This window comes from Haliotis rufescens, unplaced genomic scaffold (genome assembly GCF_023055435.1).
Source record: "Haliotis rufescens isolate VD_foot unplaced genomic scaffold, xgHalRufe1.0.p SCAF_13, whole genome shotgun sequence".
Taxonomy (NCBI): domain Eukaryota; kingdom Metazoa; phylum Mollusca; class Gastropoda; order Lepetellida; family Haliotidae; genus Haliotis; species Haliotis rufescens.
In genome coordinates, this window is record NW_025963813.1 from 323,722 (window position 1) to 347,013 (window position 23,292).

Genomic DNA, 23,292 nt, shown 5'->3' on the forward strand with positions numbered 1-23,292 from the left:
CATCGTCCTATGCTGCAGCTCAATCCAGTCTACACTCATGCAGTCCGATTCCACTATCAAGGAATATGACGTCAATGGTTGGGTAGTGAGAGAATGCGGGTTGACTTCGCACATTGCATCCACTACAGGAATCGAACCCGCCTGAGACGTGACGAGTGGATGCTTTTACCAATAGGCTGCGCTACAGCCTCCATTTCTATTTAGTCTCGGCTCATATTTTTAGACGTGTACATGGACGAGGCGTTTCATGCGAAAAAAAAGGGCATGAAAATCAGGTTGTTTACATGGAGTAACCTGTCGACATATGTTGCGTTAACTTTGTTGGGTGCGTTTGGTATACGTTTTGTTTGCAATCATTTGGTGATTTAATAAAAGAGCCCAACCACAGCTTCGATAAAAGAACTTGACATCAAGGAGCCAAATAAACACTCGGCGGACGTAGTGGGTGCAAGGAATTTTGTTGCAGAATATTTGTATCGGTCAATGCTTCAAGAAATACAATTGTTTTCTCTGAAAGAAGTAGCATAACAACCTATTTTTGACTTACTACACATTTCTGTCAAGACAATCAGCTTACATTATTTCCAATATTATCAGGAAAATATTATTTAAACAACTTTCCAATACAGGTCTCAGTGCGCCAAATACTCGGTCTCAGTCAACGGGTATATTTTTCCTGATGTTTGTGTGAATTCTGATTGTGCTTCGATATGAATTACTTATATTGTCAGTTGCTAAGTTTAACAAAACCAAGCTTGTATCTTAGTACATAAAGCTCAAAACACATAAGACCGCCTCCATGGTCTTAGTAGTAGAGCGTCCCTGGTTCAATCCCATACCAAAATACGTTAAAAGAAAAGATGGTATTCTATTTACCCTGCCTGGCGCTCGGCATTAAGGGGCTAAAACAAGGACTTGTCAGCTCGGAGTATACTGTGTCTGAGTAAGGTATTCATGTTAAACCGCGGCATTGTATCTCAGTGTGCTAGCAGTATAAAATTAGTCCGGACTAGTACGAGGAGCCACAAACACACGCCCATGCACGTCGCCATGTAAGTGCAATAATCTTGAACGCGGCGGTAAACCCCATTTCACCTCACCTCACCAAATACATAACGAGTATGGAAACTGCTCTGTCAAGAGGAACACACACTTAAAGGCTATTAGTTCTAATTAGTCTTCTGATCCACTTGTATTCTGATCACACGGCGCAGCATCTATTGATGAAGATACATCCCCCTCATGCGATCCGGCAACATTCTCCACTCAAGACAAAAACTTTGTCTTGTACTCCCTCAGACTGAACTAAACAGGTGAAAGTTGATTTAATCAGCAATATGTTTGTGATCTCGGGAATCCTAGACAAAATAAAACCTTGTTTTCATAAGAAACTGCAGAATCCCCCGAGATGTACAGATTGGTAGCTCGGCGGAGATGCATCTCACCAAGTGCTGTCTGAAAGAGGCTTGATGACCAGGTGTTTATCTCACGCTGATAGACAGGTATTCAATACATTTCCTCACATTTCATATTAGAATTTTGAAAATGTGACCCACCTTAAGTCTAAAAGTGATGTAATAAGATAATTAATGATTACAACGTCGTTAACCAAGTCCAAAATATACTGCTCTGAGCGGGAGGTAAAGAACAACCCCTGCATGGCAAACCGGATCGTGTTATTCTGCATGCTGCGTAAACCGGATCGTGTTATTCTGCATGCTGCGTAAACCGGATCGTGTTATTCTGCATGCTGCGTAAACCGGATCGTGTTATTCTGCATGCTGCGTAAACCGGATCGTGTTATTCTGCATGCTGCGTAAACCGGATCGTATTATTCTGCATGCTGCGTAAACCGGATCGTATTATTCTGCATGCTGCGTAAACCGGATCGTATTATTCTGCATGCTGCGTAAACCGGATCGTGTTATTCTGCATGCTGCGTAAACCGGATCGTGTTATTCTGCATGCTGCGTAAACCGGATCGTGTTATTCTGCATGCTGCGTAAACCGGATCGTGTTATTCTGCATGCTGCGTAAACCGGATCGTATTATTCTGCATGCTGCGTAAACCGGATCGTGTTATTCTGCATGCTGCGTAAACCGGATCGTGTTATTCTGCATGCTGCGTAAACCGGATCGTGTTATTCTGCATGCTGCGTAAACCGGATCGTGTTATTCTGCATGCTGCGTAAACCGGATCGTGTTATTCTGCATGCTGCGTAAACCGGATTGTGTTATTCTGCATGCTGCGTAAACCGGATCGTATTATTCTGCATGCTGCGTAAACCGGATCGTGTTATTCTGCATGCTGCGTAAACCGGATCGTGTTATTCTGCATGCTGCGTAAACCGGATCGTATTATTCTGCATGCTGCGTAAACCGGATCGTGTTATTCTGCATGCTGCGTAAACCGGATCGTGTTATTCTGCATGCTGCGTAAACCGGATCGTGTTATTCTGCATGCTGCGTAAACCGGATCGTGTTATTCTGCATGCTGCGTAAACCGGATCGTATTATTCTGCATGCTGCGTAAACCGGATCGTGTTATTCTGCATGCTGCGTAAACCGGATCGTGTTATTCTGCATGCTGCGTAAACCGGATCGTGTTATTCTGCATGCTGCGTAAACCGGATCGTGTTATTCTGCATGCTGCGTAAACCGGATCGTGTTATTCTGCATGCTGCGTAAACCGGATTGTGTTATTCTGCATGCTGCGTAAACCGGATCGTATTATTCTGCATGCTGCGTAAACCGGATTGTGTTATTCTGCATGCTGCGTAAACCGGATCGTGTTATTCTGCATGCTGCGTAAACCGGATCGTGTTATTCTGCATGCTGCGTAAACCGGATCGTGTTATTCTGCATGCTGCGTAAACCGGATCGTGTTATTCTGCATGCTGCGTAAACCGGATCGTATTATTCTGCATGCTGCGTAAACCGGATCGTGTTATTCTGCATGCTGCGTAAACCGGATCGTATTATTCTGCATGCTGCGTAAACCGGATCGTGTTATTCTGCATGCTGCGTAAACCGGATCGTGTTATTCTGCATGCTGCGTAAACCGGATCGTGTTATTCTGCATGCTGCGTAAACCGGATCGTGTTATTCTGCATGCTGCGTAAACCGGATCGTGTTATTCTGCATGCTGCGTAAACCGGATCGTGTTATTCTGCATGCTGCGTAAACCGGATCGTGTTATTCTGCATGCTGCGTAAACCGGATCGTATTATTCTGCATGCTGCGTAAACCGGATCGTGTTATTCTGCATGCTGCGTAAACCGGATCGTATTATTCTGCATGCTGCGTAAACCGGATCGTGTTATTCTGCATGCTGCGTAAACCGGATCGTGTTATTCTGCATGCTGCGTAAACCGGATCGTGTTATTCTGCATGCTGCGTAAACCGGATCGTGTTATTCTGCATGCTGCGTAAACCGGATCGTGTTATTCTGCATGCTGCGTAAACCGGATCGTGTTATTCTGCATGCTGCGTAAACCGGATCGTGTTATTCTGCATGCTGCGTAAACCGGATCGTGTTATTCTGCATGCTGCGTAAACCGGATCGTGTTATTCTGCATGCTGCGTAAACCGGATCGTGTTATTCTGCATGCTGCGTAAACCGGATCGTGTTATTCTGCATGCTGCGTAAACCGGATCGTGTTATTCTGCATGCTGCGTAAACCGGATCGTATTATTCTGCATGCTGCGTAAACCGGATCGTATTATTCTGCATGCTGCGTAAACCGGATCGTGTTATTCTGCATGCTGCGTAAACCGGATCGTATTATTCTGCATGCTGCGTAAACCGGATCGTATTATTCTGCATGCTGCGTAAACCGGATCGTATTATTCTGCATGCTGCGTAAACCGGATCGTATTATTCTGCATGCTGCGTAAGAATATGCTGCATCTATGGAGGGGACCCTGCGGCGGGAGACAGAGACAAATCGTGACCAAAATAATTATGCTTCAGACTGATAAAACAAATTAATTTTCTGCGACAATGAAAACAGTAAATTGCTGCAAGTTATTCTTTTCATGAAATATTAAGTCTCATAGTTCTTATATTTAAAAAAAATAAATATGTTTCTGCAGATGTAGATGAAAAATTCTCCAATTTCCATACAAAATCCCATCCCCCCACCCCCAATACCAATTCAAATGGTCGGTCCCTAAGGCATCAATACGATATTCAAAGGGACACGTTTGTTCAGTGTCTCTGAAGTTGTTACAGTGTATATCACTTTCTGTTAACGATTTTAGTCTTAATTCTATGATTTCGTTAAACTGGTTTTAAGAAATGGCTTAGAAGTCTCAAAGTAGTGCTACATATTTTACCAACATGCCATACCTCGGGGTGAGAGTGCGATTAACAAACCAAATTACTTTGATTATTATTATTATTAAACTCCTTTCTTTTATAAACACGCCAAGAATTCCGAGTTCGAGTTTCACGTTCGTTCTACGTCAAGTATATGAGAAGATTCTTAAATATTTCAACAACAAAAAATTCTTTACAATTGTTTTTATTTACATGTATGTATGTATTTTGATACAGACGAGATACGCTTGGTGAAGTTTTGTACCTAGTCTGTCAAAAAGACCCTGAAACAAGTATATATTCATTACATCAAATGCAAGTCCTAATTGTGGGCAAGTCTAGATTACTGCAGTTTATGATGGTGAAGAGAGTCTCTGGGCTCCATTTAATTATATTATATTCAGATAATTTGAGAACTGTTTTTTCTGTAAAATATGTTCATTTCTGAGACAAGATGTTAGTCTACTTTGTTCCCTATGGTATAAAAAAGTTATTCCAGACGCTTGCATACCTTTGCAACAACCTTATGTTCACACTGAAAAAATTAATTCTTTCAGAATAAAAGTATTGCTATAAAAATATAAACATCAATATTTTCGTGAAACTCAGCTATACAGTATCTTATGCGTGTTGACAGTACAAAATTGAATTCCAATTCGTTTGATGAAAGCAATCAGCGTCTTTTTACAAGAAAATTAATTGAAATCGCATGGAGACCATCTGTCTTAGAGGAAGCGTTTGTCGACGACGTCAGATAGCTTAGGGACGCACAGTTGCAGGAAGTAGGTGCGACAGTACACAAGATAACATCAAACAAACCTATGCAATAAATATCAATTCATGTTAACCTTGGTGTCGGAAAGACATGCGTCTTGTGCGTTCATTAAGTACACTCAAGAGTGCATTCAAATGTTATGTTGGTGGATGGCAAAGCAATTACAGTCTCAAAAATGTAATATTTATGAATTTCGGGAATTTTCGCATGTAAAAGATGCCATTTGATATACGGCTGGACTGGAATACAGCTTCGGTGAAGAGGGGTTTAAAGACGTGTCCTAGATTAGTGCAATTATATAGTGACGTGTGTGTGTGTGTGTGTGGATGCTTGTGTGTGTGTGTGTGTGTGTGTGTGTGTGTGTGTGTGTGTGTGTGTGTGTCTGGATGCTTGTGTGTGTGTGTGTGTGGATGCTTGTGTGTGTGTGTGGATACTTGTGTGTGTGTGTGTGTGTGTCTGGATGCTTGTGTGTGTGTGTGTGTGGATGCTTGTGTGTGTGTGTGTGTGTGTGTGTGTGTGGATGCTTGTGTGTGTGTGTGGATGCTTGTATTAGCCTGAACTGATGTCGCTTTTATAGTGATAGCACACTGAGATACCATGCCGCATGGATAACCTGACTCCAAGCCGACCAGTCCGTGTTTAATTCCAGGTAGGGTAACAACAAGTACCATATTTTAACGTCTTTTGGTATGACGCGGCCGGGGCTCGCACCCCCAACCTTCCGCTCTCTTGGCAGACGCTCAACCACTAGACCACGGAGGCGGTCGGACTGGGAATACACGAACAAGGAAGTATATTCGGTATGACATCCTGTCAGCAGCTCGTGGTGACAACATTAGTATATGTAGTGACCGTACATTTTGAAACTACCTTTTATCAATTCTTTATTGTTAGCTTGGAAAAGACATGTACCGCACTATGTCGTCACATGCAGGATTGAGTGGTTAAAGCGTTAGCTCGACATGCCGAAGACCCGGGTTCGATTCCCGACATGGGTACAATGTGTGAAGCCCATTTCTGGTGTCCCCCGCCGTGATATTGCTGGAATATTGCTAAAAGCGGCGTAAAACCATACTCACTCACTCACATGCAGGATTGTCCGGAGTAGAATAGGTCTTCAGCCACCAATGCTTGTTGTAAGAAGTGACTTGCGGGATCCGGTGGTCAGGCTCGCTGACTTGGTTTGATGCAAGTCATCGTATCCCAATTGCGTGGATCGATGCTCATGATGTCAGTCACTGGATTGTCTTATCCAGACTCGAACATTTACAGACCGCCATCATATAGCTGCAATATTGTTGAGTACGGTTTTAAACAACAAACAAACAAAACAAAACAAACATTTCTGAAACGTGAACTGCCCCTGGGTCTAGTCGTTAGAGCGGAATGTCCGTGGTTCGACCCCCGGCTGCGTCTAACCAAAAGACGTCTGAGTGGGGTATTCATGTAACACTGGGGCAATGTATAGCTGTGGGTCAGCACTATAAACCGACATAAGTCCGGACTTGTACAAACAACTACATGCATACATCCATGCACGTCGATATATAAATTCAATAATTTTGAACGCAATGTTCAACTTCATTTCGCTTCACGTCACCTGACAAATGACAACAATGTTTATTGTGAAAATCAGAAATATCAATACGAAACATGCAAATAGTGTGTGCAGTCTCAGGCGTTTCGTTTTGTTTGTTTGTTTGTTTGTTTGTTGTTTAAACTCGTACTCAACAATATTGCATTTATATGACGGGGAAGCAGGGAGTTCTCATCTCAATGCTTGTTGTTCTCTTGTTGCACGCAACAGGTACATATGTTGTCGTAAAGGGTTCACAAGTTTACACAATAGGTTCACGTGTTGGTACAATGTTTCAGACGTGTTGACGCAACAGTTCCTCAAGTAAAGGCAAGCAATAGGTTTTCTTGTCGACGGTCCTCGAGTTGACGCACGCAACAAGTACTCTTGTTGACGCATCAGGTCCTCGAGTTGAAACATGCAACAGGTCCTCGAGTTGAAACACGCAACAGGTCCTCGAGTTGACGCACGCAACAGGTCCTCGAGTTGAAGCACGCAACAGGTCCTCGAGTTGAAACACGCTACAGGTCCTCGAGTTGACGCACGCAACGGGTCCTCGAGTTGAAACACGCAGAAAGTCCTCGAGTTGAAACACGCAACAGGCCCTCGAGTTGAAACACGCAACAGGTCCTCGAGTTGAAACACGCAACAGGTCCTCGAGCTGAAACACGCAACAGGTCCTCGAGTTGACGCACTCAACAAGTCCTCGAGTTGAAACACGTAGCAAGTCCTCGAGTTGACGCATCAGATCCTCGAGTTGAAACACGCAACAGGTCCTCGAGTTGAAACACGCAACAGGTCCTCAAGTTGACGCACGCAACAGGTCCTCGACTTGACGCACGCAACAGGTCCTCGAGTTGAAACACGCAAAAGGTCCTCAAGTTGACGCACGCAACAGGTCCTCGACTTGACGCACGCAACAGGTCCTCGAGTTGAAACACGCAAAAGGTCCTCGAGTTGACGCACGCAACAGGTCCTCGACTTGACGCACGCAACACGTCCTCGAGTTGATGCATCAGGTCCTCGAGTTGAAACACCCAACAGGTCCTCGAGTTGAAACACGCAACAGGTCCCCGAGTTGAAAGCAACGGGTCCTCTAGTTGAAACATGCAGAAAGTCCTCGAGTTGACGCACGCAACAGGTCCTCGAGTTGAAACACGCAACAGGTCCTCAAGTTGACGCACGCAACAGGTCCTCGACTTGACGCACGCAACAGGTCCTCGAGTTGAAACACTCAAAAGGTCCTCGAGTTGACGCACGCAACAGGTCTTCGAGTTGAAACACGCAAAAGGTCCTCGAGTTGACGCACGCAAAAGGTCCTCAAGTTGACGCAGAACAACAGGTCCTCGACTTGACGCACGCAACAGTTCCTCAAATTGATGCATCAGGTCCTCGAGATGAAACACGCAACAGGTCCTCGACTTGACGCACGCAAAATGTTCCGACTTGACGCACGCAACAGGTTCTCGTTTTGACGCAACAGGTCCTCGAGTTGAAGCATCAGGTCCTCGAGTTGAAACACGCAACAAGTCCTTGAGTTGAAACACACAACAGGTCCTCGAGTTGACGCACGCAACAGGTTCTCGTTTTGACGCAACAGGTCCTCGAGTTGGCGCACGTAACAGGTTCTTGTGTTGACGCATGAGGCCATCGAGTTGAAAATCGCAACAGGTTCTCTTGTTGGCGCATAGGGCTCTAGATTTGACGTACACAACAGGTTCGATTCTTGGTGCATCAGGCTCTCGAGTTGACGCACGCAACAGATTCGTTTCTTGACGCCTCAGGTCATGGAGTTGACATACGACAGAGGTTCTCGTATTGACGTATCAAGCTATCGAGTTGACACACGCAAATGTTATCATGTTGACGACTCAGGTCCTGGAGTTGACGCACGCAACTGTCTACAAACATGTACATCTAAAACAGATATCACTTGAGATGTTTTCCCGTCGTCAGAATATGTTTTGTTTGGCAAAGATAATAAACGCATTTTCGTGGATGAAATAACCATAAATATTTACTTCTAGGAAGAAAAACATTAAACTGCCCTTTTCTTTCCCCGTTCGGAAAATAATCCCAAATGTTAGTACACCGACGAAAATATTATTGCTAATACACACCCAGATATGATGGATGATTGTGCATAACGAGGACGCTATACCCCAAGGACGGGGATGGGCCATTATCTGGGATGATTCCGTAATTGCTTGTAGAAGACGTTCTTGCATTTCGTCCAGTCATCATGCTCATTGCTCATCTAATTAAAGAGGCAGGGGATAATTGGAAGGATTCGTCTGGAAACAACTCCTCGTGAGCTCTCTGCCTGCATTAGCGTAATTTATAACACAAGGATGGCGAGCACTGACGCTTTAAACTGTATCAAGGAGGTGATTATCTAAATACATATGATGCATATTTAAGATGATTTTTCACGTTAAGATCCAATATAATCGTTTCTTAGACCAGCATCATGTGCAGTCAAAATGCATCGCACATATTGAAATATTCAGGCTTTGCTGAACATTTTTAAGCCTATTTAGTTTAGTTTTTGCGCAGGTATTTCATATTCCTATCGTTGCATGTATATAACTTTGGAAACACTGGGGCAATGCAATGTGACGATGGATAATGGATATTTGTAGAAAATATGTTTCTATGTTATTGGATTATTTCATTTGAATTCATTGTATTGTACTGTCGAGATGTCATCACACAGCTGTGATTTCGCCTTCAACATTTACTCTCGTTCAATATTTCTTGCTTTGATGCATGCTTCTAAATGACACAGACATAGCTTCAGCAACGGCAACTAATTTTAATTAGGCTGCAGTATCAGTATGCTATTGTAATATATTAGAACTTTAACGAATTGATCGAAACGTTGCAACAAAGCCAACTGTACTTCCTTATCTCTTCAGACGCGAATTAAACACTTTACTGACCCTGCATTCCCTACAGATAACGAATCAACCACCTTCTTGATAATAAAGTGTACCCGTAAATATCCCCCCACTGTTGGCTGTTAGTTCCGCCTCCCTGGTGCTTAGTCCGTGTTTCCCCACAGTTGGCTCTTAGTTCCGCCTCCCTGGTGCTTAGTCCGTGTTTCCCCACTGTTGGCTCTGAGTTCCGCCTCCCTGGTGCTTAGTCCGTGTTTACCCACAGTTGGCTCTTAGTTCCGCCTCCCTGGTGCTTAGTCCGCGTTTCCCCACTGTTGGCTCTTAGTTCCGCCTCCCTGGTGCTTAGTCCGTGTTTCCCCACTGTTGGCTCTTAGTTCCGCCTCCCTGGTGCTTAGTCCGTGTTTCCCCACTGTTGGCTCTAAGTTCCGCCTCCCTGGTGCTTAGTCCGTCTTTCCCCACTGTTGGCTCTTAGTTCCGCCTCCCTGGTGCTTAGTCCGTCTTTCCCCATGTTGGCTCTTAGTTCCGCCTCCCTGGTGCTTAGTCCGTCTTTCCGCCCTGTTGGCTCTTAGTTCCGCCTCCCTGGTGCTTAGTCCGTCTTTCCGCCCTGTTGGCTCTTAGTTCCGCCTCCCTGGTGCTTAGTCCGTCTTTCCCCACTGTTGGCTCTTAGTTCCGCCTCCCTGGTGCTTAGTCCGTCTTTCCCCATGTTGGCTCTTAGTTCCGCCTCCCTGGTGCTTAGTCCGTCTTTCCGCCCTGTTGGCTCTTAGTACGGCCTCCCTGGTGCTTAGTCCGTGTTTCCCACTGTTGGCTCTTAGTTCCGCCTCCCTGGTGCTTAGTCCGTGTTTACCACAGCTGAAGCAATATATGGATACCTGTGGAATCGTACTGCACCAAACACACTTGAGGTTAATGTTCCTCCCTTGTGAAAGAATGATGCAACTGAACACATTATTTAATTAATTCATGAGCGTTTATTATCAATTACTTGCTTAGCGGATACACCGTTAACAAAGGTGAGATTACATGACATATTTTAGAACCGTCTTAATTTCTCCTCACATCTGCTCATTAATTTCAGACATCAAGTTCGTTGTGGGAAGAGAAATATCTTTGCTCGCTTGTTTCATTTAATTATATCACCAATTTAAAGAGGTGTGGGGAGGTGAAATGGGGTTTAACGTTGCGTTCAAGATTGTTGCACTTATATAGCGCCACGGGTGTTTGTGAGCGTGCCTGCTAGTTCGAACTGACGCTTGTTTGAACAGTGTACCAGTTATATCACGCACTGTCAGCTTAATGTGGGGGGAAAGCCAGAAAGAGCATGTCTTAGACGTGTACCACAGTGGTGAACCCCACGAACGTGTGTATGGTGCTGACAAACCTAGAATCATAAACGGGGCGAACCGGGATTCGAACCAACAATCATAAGTTTCTAGCGTGCCCAATGGAGGCAATTCCACAACACGTTGGGGCGCCTTAGACAACTGGGCCACCCGTGCCGACCGTACGACAGAACGATCACCAAGCCAGGCGTTTATCCTTTACCCGAGCCTTTGACGGTAACTTAAACAAAACCTCAGATTATGTTTTGTGGTTGAATATATATTATTTATCCGAATATTGTACATACATCTGCTTAATCTTGCAGAGATCTTCGTCATACCCACACAGACATAAGGCGGACAGCTGTTGGCGAGGAAATATTTTGGTTCTCTTTTCCGCCTGTGTTATTTTCAACCCCAAACTTCCGGTCTTTCCTCTGGAACTCTTACAACTTACAATGGTATGGTTATATTGACATGACTATCGACACCATATTCAAAAAAGAAAAAGAAACTAAATGTAAATCCCGAGAAAACACAGTGTTAATGCGGCCTGACACTACTTCTTGTTTAAAAGCCGAATAGGTTCAAAAGACCTTTCAAAACACACAAAAAAACATTTTTTGGTCAAGTCACATGCTTTTATATGAAATAGCAACAAAACCATAAATATATATTGATTACAATGTACACGATGTTATTTTATATAATACATGGACAAAGATTAAAGATCACCTGACTTCAAGAGATTGCACTCGCCTCACCTACTCGTGTGTCCAGACCTCTGCAGGTCCACTGGGAATGAGGCTAATACATTAGGAGGGTCTGTAGGATCCGCTGTGCCACACTGCATGTTTTAACAAGGAAGTAGTAACACTGAACCTGGCTTGCTCGTTATCTTCTGATTTCTATCTTGCCACCATCAGGTTTTCGTGGATAGGAACATATTCATGCACGCCTAAAATGTTTTAATTCCACTTTGGTTTCCTAATCAGTTTAATGTATTGTAAAGCCATTGCTTGTTGTGCGGATGATATATCCACGCGACGCAAGACGGGGCCAATGGAGCTGTCAGCAGGATAACATCAACATTTATCAGATCAGGTAATGCGTTTCAGATACACAGCATGTGTAGCACAGAGATGTTGTACGCGATATACTTTGTACCTGAGATCACCTATTGTATATTAGAGTCACGAATTGTGAAAAATAAAGTCTGCGTCATTTTTTCATGCTTTGGGAACGGTTGAAATTACGAGGTCTAACAGGTTCTCTTTATAACGAAACTGACAACGTGTCTGTAAAGGGACTGCACCTACAGAATGTCCAATAACGATTCACGTGAATGAGGTTGCACCAAGCCACACACACAGGAATGAAGATTATGCTTCCTGGTAGCTGGGTTATATCATCCATAACGATACTCTGTTGATGCAGAGAACAATGCAGGCCCGGACAGCGGGTATCTAAAGGCTCCCCCCATCATTATCGGGAGTATTATATTGAATAGAGGATGGTTATTGTTTCTATAAACAAGCGAAAAATATTGATGCCCAAAGGATTGTTTGCGACGCACAAATGTTGAGATTGTGCGCAGAAATAAAAAACTAGTATACTGCGTCCGGAGGGAAGCAGAATAATATCCATTGTACCTTCAGCGCACCAAGAGCAGTTATGGGTGTCTGACCACTGTCCACTTGATCAATGAATCAAGGCTCTAACGTAATTATGAAACACAATCTCATTAAAATCAGACATCTCGACATCTAATGGGATGTCCTCAGATCTTTGTTTAGCGGTAGCGAGAAATGAGATCTGATTTTAATGAGATTGTTATGAAACACTACACCATTTCATTTCTTTACAAGACCCTGATGTTCCCAACCTTGACCCTCAAAATTATTTATTTTGGGTCCACTTGACCCACACGTTTGTACGTCAAAAACCTTTATTAAACCAATATAATTCGAACATACAGTTGACAGGCATAAACAGTGTATCTGTCGTTTGGATCAATAGCACCAAATCTACTAAATCGCCATTTTGATGCATCGTGAGAGGTGAATCATTTAGAATGGGATAAACGATACAGACACGCAATACATCAATGCATCATATCTCCACTGGGATATCACAGTCGATGAATCGTTACATCCCTGCCCTGGTCCCTTTGCCCTCCAAAACCCCACAATACTGTTGCTGATGCTAATACTTGTAATAATCTGCTTGCTTCCGGTCTTCACCTCAAAATGGCATACAGCTCCAACCGAACTTCAGCGGTACGGCCACACGCTTTGTCGTGACTATCGGAATCCAATAAAATAGAAAAAAATTAAATGCCTCAATTCCTTCTGGCCTTAAAGCGAAATAGATTACATGTCCTTTCAGAACATGAACACAATCTGTTTGTCCAGGTCATCTGCATTCATTTTATATAAATTATTAATACAAAACCAAAGTATATCTTAAATACAGTGGACTTGAATTGCCAATTGCCACGACATTATTCGGCATAAACATGGATAGGTTAATAACACGTTTGGCAAATCTCTGAACGTTTCGTGATTTGGAAATGAACGAAGGTGAATCATCCGTTCTATGGAAGTTAGACAGCAAACGGTCGATGGGGTAGCCTAGTCGTTAAAGCGTTCGCTCTTTACGCTGAAGACCAGGGTTCGATTCCTCACATGGGTACAATGTGTGAAGCCCATTTCTGGTGTCCCCCGCCCTGATATTGCTGGAATATTGCTAAAAGTGGCTTAAAACCATACTCACTCACTCACTCACTCGACAGTAAACAATGTACTTGATTACATGAACTGAAGAATGTTTTAAGTAAAGACTTTTAATGCAGAGACATACTTTATTTGTTTCAAAATTTAGCACGAACAACTAACACAAACAAATTATTTTCTCTGATTGAGAAATTGGTAACTTGACCTTTTTATGCTTTACTTTCCAGCACGATAAACACGGCGAATTCTCAAGTGAATCAAAAGCGAACAAAGAAACATCTCGCGTGCTCTTCCAATTTACAAATATATATACCAGACGGCCTGCAGTCATGGAAGCGAAACACCACATCGATAGGCCCGTCAAGTTATATTACATGGCGGTTGTATGAAGTACAATCCTGAAAACACAACAGTGCGTGGGTTGATCTATTTCAGTATAGGTTATACAAACACCGTCAGTGTCAATGTGCAGAAAAAACGACATGTTGCATGCATCGTTATAATCACCATTATTATTATTATTAATTAGTAGTAGTAGTAGTAGTAGTAGTGGCAGGTATACTATGAGGCCAGTATTCCACAAAGAAGTAACATCTCGTCGGGTAGTTACTAAAGTGCATACGTCATGATTATCTTGACTGTTAGTTTGTGGTTACATCTTGTACACTGCATTCATCCCTATATTCTTGGCTAGCAGTTATCCTAAAATGAATACAATAAGGCATCACTGCTGTTTTCTAACAATTATCATATAATAATGAAATGAAACGCGGACGACAAACTTGTTACAGAAACAGTGACGTCCTCGAAGGCTTCTGAGTCATTTATATGTAGAAGGGGTCCTCGTTGTCAAACCATTAGTAATATAAACTGTTACAGCCTTGTGTTTTCATCCAAACTTGCACTTAACTTCCATGGGAGAGTTGGTCATAGAACCGCTTCTGTTTTTTCTCAAGGGGTGAAAAATTGCCTCATAATGACGGTGGCGCCAATGAGAGTGTTCACTGTTAGAAACGAAGACGCAAACGCTTGCAGAACTCAAAGCCCCAACACCTGTCTTTAAATTAGAATATCATCCTTAATAATGCAACCAATTTAAAACCTGTGTCAAAGATAGCCGAAACATATCTGATCTACTACAAGTGCCTCCTCGCCATGATATACTTATATAAAGTCACCGGGTACATCCTCTAAACTAATCCTTCGTTATAGCAATACTCTATTCTTAATATCCATCAGCATGGTATCACTGACTGCGGCGGGTCTACGGTTCAACGCTTACTGCAGAGAAAGGGGGTCGCCCCACTGATGCTGTCGGTGGGCGGTCACAAAGTTTAATGTGAGTTTAGTTGATCTTGGTATTTACTGCCCTGGAATGGAAACGCTTGAAAGGAGGGAACGTGACATCACGAAATCAGCATATGTCTGAGTACGAGATGTCACGTCCTGGTGAGATTTAATATAACTTGATGGCGACAGTAAATGTCAGTTTATCGGGAATGTTTCCTACCTTATCATCAGGTTATAGACAATTTGTGGGGAATATATTCATTAAGGGATTTGCTGACTCGGCATGTGGCAATAACGCTGAAATATATTCTTCACACGAGGTTAATAGTCGGCAATCAATCAAAATGTTTGGAGTGCAATACCGGTTATACAATAAAAAGTACATACTGTTTTTGTCAGTTGTATAACGCTGAGTATACAAGTTTAACTATTAATACGTCAACTGCAATAAGGAAAATGCCAATTGTGACATAAAATACCATGATCTTTATCTGCATGTTTTCATTTCCCGGGAGTATTGACGTCAATTTGCTTTCCAGGTATCAGCATACTTTATCACTAACGCCACGATGTTCTAAATCAATCCGGGTACCGGCTTGGCCCAATGATTTATGGCACTGCAAAGCCCTAACCGTGGATAAAAATCCTAGATTCGCAACGAGTTTGGTCCTTAGCACTCACTCACTCATTGATGTAAACTGGAACAATTCATGTTCATTATTATTTCAACACCTATTATTTTCAAACTGATAGACCGATCTCTAAACACAAACAAACAAACCCCAACTGATTAGAAAACATAAGCCCCGAGCCCCTGGCACGTGAGTTCTGACAAGAGAATGATCGGACGAGCTGACAGTCCGATCAAATTCAGACAGCCAGTACAAGAAGCCTTGCAGAAAGAGAGTTTATAGTCCGCTGTTTGCGGGGAATTCAGATTTAAATACTAGCTGTATCTGCGGACTCAGAACGTCTGCACACCACTTTCCATCTCCATCGCTGCACAGTGGGCGTAATTAAAAGAGAAGCTTCATGTTTCTAAGCCGACCATTAAACAACTGTGATGAAAGAAGGCCCAGAAGAACACGAGAGGAACAGGACGAGCTATAACGTTGTGTTTACATCTGACTGAGAACACTGTGTCTGCTGCACTTTTGAAATACTCTCGAGACATGGTTAGGAGCTGTTTCTTTCAGAAACCTATTTTGCATTATGCTCGTGAGCAGTAAATGTGTTGGTTGTAGGTGTTCTCTGTTATGAGAAAACGAAAAGCTTTATATGCATTCTACTATTCTCAAGTGAGTACCGAGTTTCAGCTTGCGGGACAAAAGTTGAGGTGCATGGCAAGATTGACAGCACTTGTGGAACAGACATATTCGAAAGTACTTTAAGCTCTCAAGAGTGATTTTTTCAATCAGCATCCTTCAGAACTCTGTGGATCCAGTGAAAACATGGATTATGGAAAGTATGATTTAGGGGCGGTGGGGTGGCCAGGTGGGTAGGCGTTCGCTCGTCACGCCGAGGCCCGGGTTCGATTTCCCTCATTGGTACAATACCTAAAACTCATTTTTTGGTGTCGCCCGACACGACCTTGCTGAAATATTGTTGAAAGCGGCGTTGAACCAAACTCACTCACTCACTCAAACTTGGCTCGACATACCAGAACATAGAGATACATTCATACTGGCGATAAGCCAAATGTATCATATAGATCCAACATCACTGGAATCATCTCACCATTCGCATTGAGCCGGACATAGAATAAAATGTAAAAATGTCAAAAATAACATTAAATGATAAAAAGTATTACCTTTTAGTATCAATTTCATGGTTATAAGTTCTACAGCAGCATGTGCTCATCTTTAATGTGAAACTTTGAAATTTGTTCTTTTAGTTTAGAAACGTGATTTATTCATAGAAAAAAAAAAAGCCATTCTACCCTTATGGCACGCTTAATGGTGAGCATATGCCAGAAGACGACCATCCTTAAGATCGAGAAGATAATTCAGAAATACAAAGAATAACTCTCGATTTCCGTCTCGTTATAAAGAATGCTCGAGGGCGGTGGTTTGCACGTGCTTCCGCTCTGTATAAATCACACCTGGTTTATCACCAACTTATCAGACGCCGTTAAGTAACATGATACAATTATTACACCTTAGCTCCTAATTTATTAGTCTTCCAGGATTGCTATTTCGGATCGTGGGTTAAATATAATGGTTCACTGACAGATATCTTCATCGAGTGGAACTCCCTCTTTCACGCACGGCAATGACTTACTTTTTGTCGGCATTTGAAATGGGAATATGGTGGCGATATTTGTCCTTTGTGAGGGCTGCTCATTGCTGACGTATCAAGTATGCTACGTATCTCTTGCTAAACACTTCGTCTACGTGAATGTTCGTTTGTTTTTCTGTTTCAGATATTATTTAGCAATATTACAACTATATGACGGCTGCCTGTAAACAGTCGAATTTGAACCAGACAATCCAGTGATTGAAAAAATGAGCTGAACATTCCATGTGGCCGGGTACAATGACACACAATCCACCACGTGTGACCACCCGATCCACAAAGTCGCCCCATGGGCCTTACTCTACCTCGGACTCCCCACGGGGGTCTCGGTGAATACGTCATTGTCATTTTCTTTGAATGAAAGGCCCAGTTGTCTAAGCCGCCGCAAATATATGTGCAAAGTTGCGTCCCTTGTGGGCGCCAGGATCTTATGACCGTGGGTACGAATCCCAGTTCGTCCCGATTATGTTGCTAGGTTTGTCAGCACCATAACCGTGATCATGGATTTCACCAAAGTTGAGTAATGCCGAGTTTATAGTGCACTGAGATACCATACCGCAATTTTACATGAATACCCCACTCAGACCAGTCCTTGTTGTATCTCCTTTGTGCCGAGCTCCAGGCAGGGTAACAACAAGTGCCATCTTTAAACGTATTTTGGTATGACGCGGCCCGGGATCGAACCCGCGACCTTCCGCTCTCGGGGCAGACGCTCTAGACACTAGGCCATAGGCGGTCTCGTGGATGTACATGTGGAATTCTGATTTGACAGTTAAATAAGAGGAACGATAAAGGTATGTAACCTGGTTTCTCGTCAGTTGACAGAGAAGAAACTATGATGGTACCGACCCACCAGATGCCAAGTTGGGGTGACGTATGACGAGAACATTTGGTTAAACAGGTCAAAAGAAACAGAATGGCGCAAGGTTTCATACACTTCAGCTGCACGTGCCTCTTTCAAACACTATTCATGATGAAAAGTAATGTACAACGGAATAAATGAAACCGAATGGAATTTTCTGGGGTGAATAATCCAACGATAATTATCACAGCGAGTAAATAATCGGGTTAGACAGAGTAGGTACTACATGCTGAAGGTACTAGGGTCACACACTGTAACCAACAGATCCTCATTACAAGCAGAGAGTGTTTGGATATACACACTGTAACCAGCAGATCCTCATTACAAGCAGAGAGTGTTTGGATATACACACTGTAACCAACAGATCCTCATTACAAGCAGAGAGTGTTTGGGTTAACACACTAAAACCAACAGATCCTCATTACAAGCAGAGAGTGTTTGGATTAACACACTGTTGGATTTACACATTGTAACCAGCAGATCCTCATTACAAGCAGAGAGTGTTTTGGTGAACACACTGTAACCAGCAGATCCTCATTACAAGCAGAGAGTGTTTGGTTAACACACTGTAACCAGCAGATCCTCATTACAAGCAGAGAGTGTTTTGGTTAACACACTGTAACCAACAGATCCTCATTACAAGCAGAGAGTGTTTGGGTTAACACACTGTAACCAACAGATCCTCATTACAAGCAGAGAGTGTTTGGGTTAACACACTGTAACCAACAGATCCTCATTACAAGCAGAGATTGTTTGGGTTAACACACTGTAACCAGCAGATCCTTATTACAAGCAGAGAGTGTTTGGGTTAACACACTGTACCCAACAGATCCACATTACAAGCAGAGAGTGTTTGGGTTAACGCACTGTACCCAACAGATCCTCATTACAAGCAGAGAGTGTTTGGGTTAACACACTGTAACCAGCAGATCCTCATTACAAGCAGAGAGTGTTTGGGTTAACACACTGTACCCAACAGATCCTCATTACAAGCAGAGAGTGTTTTGGTGAACACACTGTAACCAGCAGATCCTCATTACAAGCAGAGAGTGTTTGGGTTAACACACTGTAACCAACAGATCCTCATGACAAGCAGAGAGTGTTTGGGTTAACGCACTGTACCCAACAGATCCTCATTACAAGCAGAGAGTGTTTGGGTTAACACACTGTAACCAGCAGATCCTCATTACAAGCAGAGAGTGTTTGGGTTAACACACTGTAACCAGCAGATCCTCATTACAAGCAGAGAGTGTTTGGGTGAACACACTGTAACCAGCAGATCCTCATTACAAGCAGAGAGTGTTTGGGTTAACACACTGTAACCAACAGATCCTCATTTCAAGCAGAGAGTGTTTGGGTTAACACACTGTAACCAACAGATCCTCATTACAAGCAGAGAGTGTTTGGGTTAACACACTGTAACCAACAGATCCTCATTAAAAGCAGAGAGTGTTTGGGTTAACACACTGTTGGATTTACACATTGTAACCAGCAGATCCTCATTACAAGCAGAGAGTGTTTTGGTGAACACACTGTAACCAGCAGATCCTCATTACAAGCAGAGAGTGTTTGGTTAACACACTGTAACCAGCAGATCCTCATTACAAGCAGAGAGTGTTTGGGTTAACACACTGTACCCAACAGATCCTCATTACAAGCAAAGAGTGTTTGGGTTAACACACTGTACCCAACAGATCCTCATTACAAGCAGAGAGTGTTTGGGTTAACACACTGTACCCAACAGATCCACATTACAAGCAGAGAGTGTTTGGGTATACACAATGTAACCAGCAGAACCTCATTACAAGCAGAGAGTGTTTGGGTTAACACACTGTAACCAGCAGATCCTCATTACAAGCAGAGAGTGTTTGGGTTAACACACTGTAACCAACAGATCCTCATTACAAGCAGAGAGTGTTTGGGTTAACACACTGTAACCAACAGATCCACATTACAAGCAGAGAGTGTTTGGATTAACACACTGTACCCAACAGATCCTCATTACAAGCAGAGAGTGTTTGGGTTAACACACTGTACCCAACAGATCCACATTACAAGCAGAGAGTGTTTGGATTAACACACTGTAACCAACAGATCCCCCCCCCCCCCCCCCCCCCACACACACACACACACACACACACACAGTGAAGAGGTCAGTGTAAATGCCAGTGAATGGGGTGTAGAAGCTCCGTCCCTGTCAACGTATCAAGCGACGTGCCACAGTTGAGAAATTCCTCTAAATAATTCTGGGCTTATTCAGTCCAAAACGCACACACTTCTCATTCGGGGTTCACTTACACATCATCCTGAAATTGTGAATAATTGGCCGACTCTGTGACTTGCCATTATAATTATTTTCTATTGCCATAGTCTTTAGAATAATTCCATAAATTTTAAGTAATGTACCTTGTTACGCTTGTCACTGGAGTCCAACTGACAATATGTGCGCTTAAGGACAATTTATACATTTATGTCTTCCTTGTCCATTCCACTGCAAGGAAGATACGATATATCCTTTACTTTAAATTTTCCTGTAAAATATTTAATTATCATTGTTGGCCATGCACATCAATAAATACACAGTAATGAATCGCCCTAGGAGCAGAGCCTGTACCAGCAATCATTGGACACAAATAGGAAGGTTGGAAGGGTCATTCAATTAATCGTCCAAGAGTCTTGTTGCTGGTTTGGTTTCTCTTATGAGAATCTTGAAGCAATCAGTGCTTTAGTAAAGCGCCTCTAAGAACGCAGCATCGTGCCATTTGTATACATAATACTTTATATTACACTCTGAAAACTCCACTGAATAAAATCGGTTCACCATTTCATAGCAATTACAAGAACACTGTTGGTATGTGTATAAAACACCGTTTCCGAACACTTGAGTCAGCAGCCTCAGTGGAACCTAACAGTGCGTGGAGGATTCACATCACTATCCATTAACGGGAAAGGGATGCCCGTCGAAAAACAACCACTTAATTTGATGGTAAAAGTATAATATAATAACACAGTGATTGCTGAAATACAAAGTAACTTGGACCAGAAAGGAAGTGTTGGCGTTACCTGTCTCACTGGAGGAAGTTCACGCATAACCTCGGTATCTGATAATATCATCAATATGTCGCATGACCAATACCATTTCATTAGCAGAAATATAAAAAATATTACTTCCTTTCGTTTTTCACGCATCACCTGGGACACGTTGCTGGGGTGACTCAATTACCTATTTGTATATCCGGTTGCTATGGTAATTATCACACCGAGGTAAGTGACTCAGTTCTTGCGTTACACCACCCACTGGTGAGAACCTAATGGTAGAATGGTCTTAGAATGATGGTCTCTTGTCATACATGGATATCTTCAATTTACCTGGACGCGAGTGATTATCTTTTTTTAGTGAAATTTCTGTTCTTGTTCCGTTTAGTGTTTAACGTCGCACTCGACAACATTCGAGCTTATATATGTAACTAATAGAGTCGGGACAAGATAATCCGATGATTGACATCATGAGCATCCATTTACGCAATTGGGATACGATGACATGCATCAACCATGTCAGTGAGCCTGACCACCCAATCCTGTTAGTCGCCTTTCACGACAAGCATGGGTTGCAAAAGATCTATTCTAACCCGATCTTAACGACGTTTCTCTATAATGAATAATGATATGCCATGCGATACCATATTATGATGGATGGATGTGATTGACTTCACGCCGCCGTGAGCAGTATTTCAGTTAAAATTACATCAGACTGGGGACAGTAACAGACTTTTACCATTGTGGTGAATATCACGAGCACGGGTATGGTGTTAACAGATCATGGATTATAATCGGGCGAAAATGGGATTCAAACTCACGACCAGGGGATCCTTGTTGGCAAACAGACTCAAACCGCAGGAAATAAGATCTAAGAGGTGTTTTAAAAACAATTAAATAATGTTGCAACACGCCAGCTGGCTGAGTATAAGACCTGTTGACCAGATTGACAGTTGTTGTTGTTTATATTGTGCAGAAACATGTTTTTAGATAGTTTACTTTATTTAAGTTAATTTAGACTGATTAAACATGTTTAGAACTAGATATAAAGGTAACTATGCTTTTACAGATATGTCAATTCACGTGCATTTCCCAGGTTGTCGTTATACAAAGCGATCGTCGTGCTCAGGTGATCGTAACTCCCTAACCTTAACATGGACTTACGGCAGTCGTAGCACTGAGGTTGTTTTGTACAACGGCACCCTGGTATATGCTTAAGCCAGACATAAATATACATCCAGATATATATCCTGCCAGAATCAGCAAACAAAATTAAAAGATTAAATCTGTACCTTCACATATACCCATGTGTTATGTACATTGTACATGCTAAACGAGGAAAAGTGTCCACAATATACAATATACATTAAAGATCATCCTGACCACACCCTTTTCATTCTGAATACAAATATTGCAAGAAACATTAGCACGTTTGTTTTGTATCATATCTTTTGAAAATTAATGTACATGAACCAGAATGAATAAAATGCGTGGACTAGCGCGATTAGTGTATCAGTTGATAACTAAAATGAATGCATTATAACTATGACTGAATATGATTCTATGATATTCAGGGTATTCTGCAAGAAAAACGTAAACATTTAAGACAGCACAACCTACCTTACATTGCCATCCAAACGGTATCCGTCTTTAACGTAGCATTCCAAGCTCTCGGTTCGTAACTTAATCCCGTCTCATCCTCCCCATCACATCTTAATTCAGAAATTCGGTGCGACGAGGAATTAGAAACTTTCGAGGCACCAAGGTAACAACAGTCAACATTTAAGTATTCATAAACTATGGGGGCGCGAGTCCGCGAAACTTGTGACGTCAGATTGAAGCAAACCACGTTTCCAAGGTGTTTGCAATCACGTGATTATTGTCCCACGCTATGGAATCTGTCCGAAGTGAATTAAGGATTGATTGAGCAGCACGCGGTAAAATGATATGGGAGTGTCGATTCCTGGAGATCTCTGTGGAAAATGTCTGTGGAATGGGTTTTCAGGTAATGTGCACGGTGAAGCTGGAGAAAGAGGCCACTCTATCAATCCACTGCCGTCAGTGTGCGCTTATTCTGTGATCTGGAAAATAATGTTCACGTTCAGATTAGATTTGGATCATGTTCAACAAAGGACATTACAATATAACCGACAAAACATTAAATAACACAGCAACGAGGTGTTATC

At 42.6% G+C, this 23,292-nt stretch overlaps 1 protein-coding gene across 2 annotated transcripts in view; it reads right to left on the reverse strand.

Moving 5' to 3' along the window:
* Window positions 1–23,254, reverse strand: part of LOC124148661 (transmembrane protein 26-like) — a 55,478-nt gene extending 32,224 nt beyond the window's left edge. Inside the window, exon 1 of one of the 2 annotated variants that reach the window (XM_046519893.2) lies at window positions 22,732–23,254. The gene's annotated coding sequence lies outside the window, so the exon portion shown is untranslated. Of the gene's footprint in view, window positions 1–22,726 lie in introns of both variants that reach the window. The other variant, XM_046519892.2, reaches the window with a different exon arrangement.
* Window positions 23,255–23,292: the final 38 nt, after the last annotated feature.